At 42.8% G+C, this 7,979-nt stretch overlaps 1 protein-coding gene across 1 annotated transcript in view; it reads left to right on the forward strand.

The window, feature by feature from the left end:
- CB1H4orf47 (chromosome B1 C4orf47 homolog) overlaps nucleotides 1-7,440 on the forward strand; it is a 533,217-nt gene extending 525,777 nt beyond the window's left edge. Inside the window, exon 16 of the transcript XR_008295851.1 lies at nucleotides 6,396-7,440. The gene's annotated coding sequence lies outside the window, so the exon portion shown is untranslated. The remainder of the gene's footprint in view (nucleotides 1-6,395) is intronic.
- Nucleotides 7,441-7,979: the final 539 nt, after the last annotated feature.

Below are 7,979 nucleotides of genomic sequence, written 5' to 3' on the forward strand. Positions count from 1 at the left end.
CCACGGTAGCTTTCAATTTTCTGTGTCCCATGGTGTTTGGAAGGAAGCATGTCAGAAACTTCTGCCTGGGCCGTATTAATACAGAGCCTCAAGTGGTGCCTTACATCACTGTTTCTGAGCATTTACCTGGTGGCCGTCCCTTCCCATGTAAATGGATGTCAGCTCTGTGAGTCACGTGCTCCTTGCTCTTTCTCTTGTGATTCTGCTCCTTTTCCGCCTTCCATTCCCCAGTTCTTATGTCCCCAGCCTCTGCCTAGAGATGCCTAATTTGCTGCCAGCCGAAGTCAGGCCACAGCTCAGGGGTGGCTCAAGGGAATAATGAAATTTTGTACCGCAGCAGGCCTCCAGAGTTAAACGTCACCAAAGACAGTTGAGACCATAGACCTGTCATGCTGAGAAGCGCCAAACAACTGCCCGGGAAGCACATCCCGAACCAGGATCAAGAACCAGGCTGGACACAGGCGGCATCTTGTTGTAGGCACAATGGGAACCTAGATTCTCCCAACTTCCCTTTGAGAATTTCAGAGACAAGGCGTCTGGTTTCTTGAGGAGTTCGTTCATTCAGCATTATGTATGAAACATTCATGATCTTAAAGGATAGAATAAGGACCGACATTAACCAGCACCGATTATAAAAAGAGATGTCATCTTCGGATCGGCACACTGCCAAGATAAAGAAAACCGCCTCCTTCTGCTTTTCCTTCACAAAGAAATAACAAACGTTGTGTAATAAGATTTTAGGTAACCGCGTGAATTTTACCAAGATGAACCAAAGAATATTCCTTTTGAAGTATGTATTTTTTTTTTAAGTTGCGAATGCCTTTGTCTTTACGAAGTTTAATGTACGTTGGGATATGAAAATAGCGTATTTTACCCCGTTGTTCACTGTAGCCACGGCACCTTGAAGCTCTAACGCACTTCCCTAAAATGCTGCTTTGCTAAAAATTCAATTGTAACTTGACGCATATGGAAAATTCCCAGAACCTAAGCATATGAATTTAAATTGGCATTGGGCCTACTGTGCTTTTATTTATTTATATAAAAAACTCAAGTTATGAAAATGTTGGCAAAATGATTCTAACATCTAATAGAAAAGGCAAAATAAACTTGTCTGTTGGGTTTGTTTTTTTTTTTTTCTTTTTAAAGCCCGTACATTCCTGCAAGATTTGGGCATGTTTGAAAATTAATTACAAACGTAAGCAGCTATAAATTGGAAGACGAACAGTTCTAGAGTCAGGAAATCGTGGGTTCCCTTTCCAATTCCACTTCCAATGTGTGTGGCTTTGCAGGCAGTGGTATAAACAAGAGAATACAAACCAGAGCCCCGAACACAGCATGAAGCCGGAGGGGTAGGGCAGCAAGGACTGACCAGTGGCCGTGGCCAGCGGGTCCAGAAGTCTGGCATGGTTTCTGACACCTAGTAGGTGCTCACCGCACATTGCTTTACCTGACAGACAGACAGACGGGCCAAACTTACGATTAGCTCTAATTGGTTACAGACTAACCGAATTTACGATGAGCTCTAATCAGTTAGCGTCAAGACTTAGCTAAGGTAACATAGAAATCCCCCAGAGGTGCCTGGGTGGCTCACTGGGTTAAGCATCCTACTTGGGCTCAGGTCATGTTCTCATGGTTTGTGGCTTTGAGCCCCACATCAGACTCTCTGCTGTCAGCACAGAGCCTGCTTTGGATCCTCTGTCCCCCTCTCTGTCTGCCTCTCCCCTGTGTGCACATGTTCTCTCTCTCTCTCTCTCTCTCTCTCTCTCGCAGAAGCATTAAAAAAAGAAAAGAAATCCCCCCCAAACAGTGATGTAAAAACCTTTAAGTTTATCTCTCTTACGTAACAACACTTAGGTGAAGCGTGAAGCCTAGCAGGAGCAAGGTTCCTTCCGCCTTGTCCTGGGCATCCTCTGCTACAAGACCGGGGCTGGGTCAAAGCCACCCGTGTGTGTCGCGTTGTTGAAGGGAAAGGAGAGAGAAGCACGTGGCCGATAGTTCAAGGCCCCCATCCAGAGTGGCAAGGAGCACTTCCATTCAAATTCCAAGAGTGGAACTCAGTCACAAGGTCACCGCTATCTGCAAAGGAGGCTCAGAAATGTTACCTATAGAAGGACAGCCACGAGTCAAGACGCGGCACAACTTTTAAGGAAAAATGTGGAGAAAAACTTGATGTATAACTAGCTTCGCCCCCTCAAATCCCTCCAAGCATCGCCAAAATATGTGTGTGTGTCCTCACCCATTCACCGACGCATCCATCATCTGTTGTCCTCAATGTTCCATATGCACTGGACCCAGCTCAAGGTCTAGGTCCTCTAGGTAATGGCCAATCTTTTTGATCTGGTCCAGAGGTAGCTGCACATTGTCCAGTGATCCATAAAGTAAAGGGCCGGATATCTGTGCCCCCTTCACATCCACACCCCTGCGCGGGGGTGGAGCAGGAGGAGCATACCCACAAGACTGCAGTTGGGGAAAGGGATGGACACAATGCTAATTCCCTGATGTTCCTTACTGGGCGGAAATCCTGCAGATCTTCTGCCCTGACAGTTAAATGCATGCTCGGCCAGTTCATCCTGCCACAGCTCATTCTGCTTCGCTCGGAGCAGTTCTCTTGACCTTTATCTTCCTTGGCCCCTGGCTGTGCCATTTTGGGGAGGTCTTCTCTGTTCGTTGTTTCCTTGGCGATAGCCGAAGTGAACAGGGAATATGTGTTTGCTAGGGTTCAAATAGTCATGGGCATTTGTAAGCCAGGATTGTGATTTCAAAAATTTAGTAGGCTTCTTAATTTTTTTTAAGTTATCTTTACGCCCAATGGGGGGCTCGAACTCATGACCCCTAGATCAAGAGTTGCATGCTCCACCAACTAAGCCAGGCAGGTGCCCTATACTAGACTTTCTAATAGTAGAATTTCTTCCAGTCAGCCCTGGGTTCCAGTCACCACTCCCAAAACCCTTTTCTGCCCATAGTTCTTAGGCCAGCCTTACTTCCTGGCTTCCGAGAGCCATTTTTCCCTTCCTTATTTTAAAGGCACCTATTGTGAGGACATCTGGAAGAGCGCTTTTATGTGTAAAGGTAACATTCTTAATCTGGTCTATTTTTTTGCTTTTGTTTAACGGTAGTTCTTTGAGATACAACAGTTATGAATCTACTGCTGTTTGAAGTATAGAAGCAGGAGGAGGAGGTGTTTCCAACCCCATCTGTTCTATTTCATCTCTGCTTTTAAACTTGCCAATTCTTGCTTATTTCTTTCTTGTAATATCTTGCTAAATCCTGCAAGGACTAACCAAAACAAATTAACATTTCGGCACTCTGGCTACGGTGTTGGTATATACTCACGGTCTGCCTTTCAAGTTATCATAGGGGGCAATTTTATCGAATATTTTACTAGAGTATAACAAGGGTCTCCTGTCTTCGAACCTCATATACACACACCCTCACCTCCCACCACATGACTGCTATTCACACATATTTCGGTTTCTGTTAGCATGCAAGTTCCAGGTACTAATTTCTGTACTAGTTATGGACAAGTTAAGGTGCTGATATAAAGAGGTAGCATGATACATTGAATTAAAATAGGGTTGCCGTTATTTTGTTGGTGAAAGAGAATCCATTTTTTAATGTTTATTTATTTTGAGAGAGAGGGAGAGAGATTGATAACGCTCTAGGGGTAGGGGCAGAGAGAGAGAGAGAGAGAGAGGGAGAGAGAATCCCAAGCAGGTTCCACGCTCTTAGCACAGAACCCAGTGTGGAACTTGATCTAATGAACCATGAGATCATGACTTGAGCCAAGGTCAAGAGTCGGACACTCAACCGACTGAGCCACCCAAGCGCCCCGAGAATTTTATTTTTAACTCTACCAACACAACAAATAAGACAGGACTCTCCTAAGCAAATTGGGGCTATTTCACAATATTTAATATTTAAACGTTTAAAGTTTAAAAGTTTGTCTCCCTCTCTGGTGACAGTATTGAGGTGAGTGGTCTGGGCTATCAGTGTGGCTCCTCTCCAGGCAGGCATTCAGGGGACCAGATTTCTTCCATCATCTCTCCCCTCCTTTCTACAGAGTATTTTCCTCCTTTGGTCAATGGTACCTCAGTATTTCAGGTTGAGAGAAAGGGAAGAAGCATGGAAGCATGCTTCCCCAATGATTTAGGGCCAAGACCCAGAGTGGCAAACATCACTTCATTGTCATTGTCTTGAGCACTTAGTCACATGGTTACACCTATACGTGAGGGAGACTTGGAAATGTGGTATCTGATTGGGCAGTGACAGGCACAGCAACGTCTCCGGTGGAAAAATGTGGTGGAAAAATGGAAAAGAGATTTGGGTGGATTTCCAGCAGCCTCCTCCAACCCAGTCATATTTCTTGTAAGGAATTATTAGCTCATTTGCCATTTAAGGGTGAAGTTCCCAGTGTCCTTAGCATTTCATAAATTCTCTCAGGTGGTATCTCGCTGTGTTTGTCGACTCCAATTCATTGACTAAATGTGCTGGTCTGCAGGTATCTTGGGCTTGAAGACTTAACCAAACTTACTGATATCTGTAGTCTTTCACCATTATTTTTCGTGCTCATGTTCAGTTGTGTAACATTTTGATAGCATACTATCTCCCTTTGGTATAAATTGACCCTCCCTTTTTTGTGGGGTTGACATTACTCTCGATAATTAAATACCAGAATTTTTCTCATTACATTAGTTAAGAGATTCCTGGATTCACCTACCAAAGGAAAATCCTTTTAAAACTATATTCTTTCCTTTTCCCTAATATCTGACACATATTTTTATATTTTTCCCTCATAGTACATCAGAGTTGAACGACCCTTATAAGAGAGGACTCCGTCCAAGTGTCCTTTGCTGTCTTTTTATTGCCTTCCAAAAATTCCTGACACTTATCTAGCAATAATAACCACTAAAGAGTTCTCATCCCATTTTAGTGAGGACCATGAACATTTTTTTGTGTGGTGAACTCTAATCCCTCCATGCACCCGACGGGGCTAATGGCTGATCAGATTCTTCCCTTTCCCGGGAATGAGAGTTTTCCACCACTTTTCATTACTCACATAATTAACTTTGGGGCTTAGGGTTTACTAATTGGAGCCTTGACAATCACCTACTGTTAGAGAAACTTGTTTTGGCCAAACCACTTAAAGGCAGGCAGTTTTCATGGGAGAAGGATGGGTGGCTTCTCTTTTACCATATTCTGAGGGTGCTGGGTCTGAGTCCTTAGGACTTCTTAATCCTTCCACATCCCTCTTTCCCTTCTGCTGTTGAGAATAGTAGCGAAATCTTCCTGTGAGTAGCATAGTACGTGTAAAGCAATCAAGCCCTGCAAGATGATTTTTCTCAAGTCTTTTGGCTTTTCTGGGCACATTTGCCAGCCTTGAAGTCGGCTGACCATCCCAGCAAGCCAGCACAGCACTCAGACTAGGTCACGGCTGCGGCGGCCTGAAAGAGTCATTGTGCTTTGGGAAAGTTAGGTGTTTTAGAAGTAGAAAGCAGCTGGAGGTGTCTGACTCACTTTGCCTAAAAACCGCTGAAAGGCAAAAATGCCCATTTGTTAATGGATTGTGCAAACATGAACTCATGACATTACTGAGGGTGAAATGAACAATTAGTGAATAAAGTTGGAAAGCAGGCTCATTTTCATACGTAGGTTACAGTTGTGGTGAAGGTGACATCTCAGGCTACTCTTCTGATCTCCCATTTCCGTGAAATATCAGCAGTATGATGGTGTCTTTTTTTTTTCTTTTTGGATTACTCTAATACAGTATATAAAAATAAAGCCTTTCATGGGAATTAAAATGAAAGAGTCCTTTCAGAGTTCCAAAAATATTACCCAAACTCTGCCAAGATTAATACGGTCAAAGTTTCCATGAAAAGCATAATTTCATGGGAGTTACGCCTGTTCGGATGTGTACAAAAAATACCAGCTTAGTATTCCTTTCTGATATGCACATCGATGAAAACTCAATTTGGTTTATCATACCATTCCTGGTACTGCGGTATTTATCATCGGAAGGTTGAAGTTTTTTCTGGTTTCACATTAAACATAACAATCATTTATATGCCATAAACCTTTATCGTTTGTATGTTTCTGTAGTACTTCGACATGTCTGAGGAGAATTTGGCAGGTATTATGATTTCTTTTCCAATTTTTTAACAATGAAGAAAGAAAAGCCCAGAGAACTTCAGTGCCTTAAACGAAACCATAGAGCCAGCAATTTGAACATAAGTTCGGGTTCCCAGTTCCAGATGCACTTATTTTCTGACAACTGAAATCCCTCTACAATGTGCCACAATTGTAATGAAGCTGAAAAATACAAAACAATGGGTTGCATTGACTGTGGTTGGAGTCAGAGACCTCTGCTGTATTCTAGAATGTTATGCTTTAATTTTTAGAACCTGCACTGGCCACCTCAAATGGTAAAGAAAACAAAGCTCTTGGAAAACAAGGTCACATCTAGACTTGGAGTCTCTGGGTCTGCCCAAGAGAGCTTGAAGAGGAGAGGAAGATGACCGGGCGTTGATGGTAACTATGCTGCCTTTGAGAGATACCATCATTGTAACCAATACCTCAGTCTCATTAGCGCAAATTCTAATCGGGCTTTGTGTGAGGTTTTCCATTTAGACCTTGGTTATTGTCCTTCAGCGGAGAGATCTGGCAAATGATATTTGGGTGACCTCATTCCTCTGAAACATGGGCTCAAGCCAGAAATTGAATTCTGCAAAATGGAAATGGCTTGGAGGGAAAGGAAAATATGGAGCCCGTGCTGTAAGGCGGAGAGGGCCATGGGCCGAGCAAATAAAAAAGGACCGTCTGGGGAATAAATCTGGCATCTTTTATTTTTTTCGGATCAATTAACAGGCGGTGCAGCTCCAGGTGGATGCGTTAGGAAAAGAATTCACCAAATACAGGAGTGGTGGCTATAAACTGAGTCAACTCTAATGACAAACAAATTTCCCATAAAGTGGTCGTTAAGATGTGACAGGATATACAGAAGGCTTGCAGCACATTCTACTTGAATATATTTGTAGCAGATTTCCAACAACGTGCATAGGTAAAATAAGCTTCGAAAATATCACTAGTTTGTTGACTTAGTTAGAAGGCAAGAGTAAATTATATCCTGGAATATCCGAGAATTATAATGTCTGAATTGTAATAGGATTTACCATGTGGTGTCTTCTACAGAGTTAGATCGAAAGTGTCACATGTAAAGAGTCAATTTATTTGGATACTTCACCGCTGTTCAAGACAGACAGACACACATACAAAAAGACATAACAAGTGATTCTGAAGTATTTAAATAAATAAATAAATAAATAAATATGTATTTCCACATATATATGGAAAAAGTCACATATCTGAGGTAAATTTATACAGTAACATATATCAGCATACAGAAACTGAGTTTACTCCTTGCAGGAAACAGTGAAAAAGTGGCCCTCGGTGCTCCTTGGAATGACATGGTGTAGCCAAAGGACATGCACTGGCAATCCAGCTAGACCTTAGGTATCTCAGGTGTGATTTCTATATGTAAATTTCTATATGTAAATTTCTTTTTTTTAACGTTTATTTATTTTTGAGAAAGAGAGAGACAGAGCATGAATGGGGGGAGGGTCAGAGGGAGAGGGAGACACAGAATCAGAAGCAGGCTCCAGGCTCTGAGCTGTCAGCACAGAGCCCAACGCGGGGCTCGAACTCAAGGACCTCGAGATCACGACCTGAGCCGAAGTCGGCCGCTTAACCGACTGAGCCACCCAGGCGCCCCTCTATATGTAAATTTCTTAATCTTCCCGGTCCTCAATTTCTTCATCTGTGTAACGGGTTTGGTAACAGAATGAAATGAGAAGCTCTTGGCATTCAATAGGTGTGTTGCCTTTCCTATTCTCGGTATAGTCGTTGCATTTGGTGGATTAAGTTTTGGCATCTAATGCCTGTTTTGCCAGCAGGGTAAAACTTTCTAAGTCCAGTGCCATTCATTA

This window comes from Acinonyx jubatus, chromosome B1 (genome assembly GCF_027475565.1).
Source record: "Acinonyx jubatus isolate Ajub_Pintada_27869175 chromosome B1, VMU_Ajub_asm_v1.0, whole genome shotgun sequence".
Classification (NCBI taxonomy): domain Eukaryota; kingdom Metazoa; phylum Chordata; class Mammalia; order Carnivora; family Felidae; genus Acinonyx; species Acinonyx jubatus.